This window comes from Mastomys coucha, unplaced genomic scaffold (genome assembly GCF_008632895.1).
Source record: "Mastomys coucha isolate ucsf_1 unplaced genomic scaffold, UCSF_Mcou_1 pScaffold3, whole genome shotgun sequence".
Taxonomy (NCBI): Eukaryota; Metazoa; Chordata; class Mammalia; order Rodentia; family Muridae; genus Mastomys; species Mastomys coucha.
The window spans coordinates 51946603-51949345 of record NW_022196909.1 but is presented as its reverse complement, the minus strand read 5'-3'; positions in this window follow the sequence as shown (position 1 = coordinate 51949345).

Genomic DNA, 2743 nt, shown 5'->3' with positions numbered 1-2743 from the left:
ATATATATATATATATATATATTCCTGTAAAACTCATGTCTCCTTACTCTAAAACATGTATCCATTAGGACAGCTTCATATTGTGAGCATCCAAAATTAATGAGCATATGAATGATATTGTGTCATACCTACATATGTCTTCTGTCTTTCACATACAGCTCATCATTTACAGTTAGTGTAACATGACCCAGCTTTTTTTGGAAAAGTTTAATTCTGAGCCTCTTAGATGATCTTCACTGTATAGTATGAAAAGACAACCAGAAACAACTAAAATCATAACATCTCCCCATATGTGGGACTTCAACTCCCCACATAGTTTGTGGGAAGAACATGGGTTTCTAATGCTCCCTCCCCTCCCCTCTCTCTCTTTCTCATTCTCCTTTGGTCCCCCTTAAAGTTTTTAAGGCTTTATCTACATTTACACCAATTCAAACACATACATATGTACATTACAAGTTAGAATCTGCCTTTGAGAGAAAATATGAAGCTCCTGCTATTCTGAGTTTGTATCACTTCATTTGCTGTAATTGTTTCAGGACCATTCACTTCCCTGAAATTTTTATTTCATTATTTTTTATCAGTGATTAAAATCTAATTATATACATGTACCATATTGTTATTATTGAAAATAGATTCTTCTGACATACACTACATCCTGACCTCAGTTTCTCTTCCCTTCAGTTTTCCCATCCCTGCCCCACGACATCCATCTTCCACCAGATCCATTCCTTCTCAGTTTCCCTTTAAAAGGAGCAGGCCTCCAAGATACAACAACCACACACAACAAAACAAGATACAAGACAAGGCAAAAAACCCTCATATCGAGGTTGAACAAAGCAATATAATAGAAGGAAGAGTCCCAAGAGGAGGCAAAAGCATCAGAGACACACCTGCTCCCACTCTTAGGAGTCCCCCCAAACCACCAAGCTAACAGCCATACATATGCACTGATAACATGCAGCAAACCCATGCAGGACCTGTGCTTCCTGCTTCAGTCTCTGTAAGGCCATCTGAGCCCTTCTTTATTGATCCAGACGGCCATGTTCTCCTGGTGTCCTCCATTCCCTCTCACTCCTAAAATCTTTCCTCCTCCTCTTTCATTGTATACTTCTCTTGGCCATGGTTAGAGTTTTTTTGTTCTAGAGCTTTCAGATAGGCTGTCAAGTTGCTAGTACATGATCACTCCAATTATTTTATGCAGGCACTTAATGATGTCACCTTTTCTCATAGCACCATTTTCATTGTGTCCCATAAGTTTAGAAGTGCTGTATATTCATTTTCATTGATTCTAGAAAGCCTTTAATTTCTTTCTTTATTTCTGTCATGACACATTTTTCCTTCAATAGAAAGTTGTTCAGTTTCCATGAGTTTGTAGTGACTCTGTGGTTTTGGTTGTTGTTGATATCCAGCTTCAATCCTTGGTAGTCTGATTAGATGCAGGGAGTTACTTCAATGTTCTTGTATATAGTGAGACTTGATTTATGTACCTGTTTAAATTGATATTTTACTGTACAGTGAATGTATGTATGTGTGTTTGTGTGTGCACATGTGTGTGAGTGCTCAAAGAGACCAAAAAAAGGAATTGGAGACCTTGGAACTAGAGTTACAGGTACTTGTATGTCCCTGACATGGATGTGGAGAGCCTATCTCAGGTCTTCTAGAAAAACAGCAACACTTTTAAGTACTGTGCCATCTCCTAGCCTCAAACACATATCTCTAAGTTATAACACAAGAATAACCTTCCTTACTATCTACGTGTTGCATATACAGATAACCTGATTGTTGGCTTGCAAGCAACTGATGAACAATATTACATTTCTTTCTCTCCTGTTAGCAGTAGAACCCTGACTATGACAGTAACACAGTAGACTCCTTCCTAGATCTCCATGGTTAACCCATTCTTCTCATAAAAAAAGGAGTAAAAACATAACTAAATAGAAAGTACAATGATAGAGGGAGAATCATAGAATAAAAGAAGGAAGGGAGGAAAGAAGAAAGAAAGAAAGAAAGAAAGAAAGAAAGAAAGAAAGAAAGAAAGAAAGGAAGGAAGGAAGGAAGGAAGGAAGGAAGGAAGGAAGGAAGGAAGGAAATTAAGATTGAAAACTAGGACAAAGTGTTGGAATACCCACTCTATCAGTTTACTTCTTACTAGGGCATACATCATTTTTCCCCACACATTTAAAATATTCTTTCATTTCTTTGATGAGTCACATTTTTCTTCTTCTGACTGTCCTTGATCAGATCATAGGGAAGCAACTTCCAGAGTACCATATTATCCTGAAGACCAGTAATAATCCTTAAAAGAGACATATACACTCACTCTTGGACCTCTTTTTGTATTTTTAATTAGATATTGTCTTTATTTACATGTCATATGATTTCTCCTTTCCCAGTTTCCCCTCAAAAAACAACAAGCCCCTGTTGCCTCCCCTCTTCCCCTGCTTGCTACCCCACCCTCTCTCATTTATTGGCCCTGGCATTCCCCTACACTGGGGCACAGAACCTTCACAGGGCCAAGGGCCTCTCCTCCCATTGATGATTGACTTTGCAGTCTTCTACTATAGACATGCTGCCAGAGTAATCAGTCCCACCATGTGTACTCCTTGGTTGATGGTTGAGCCCCTGGGAGCTCTGAGGGTACTAGTTAGTTCATATTGTTGTTCATTCTAAGGGGTTGCAAACCCTTCAGCTCCTTTGATCCTTTCTCTAACTCCTTCACTGGGGACCCTGTACTCAGTTCAAT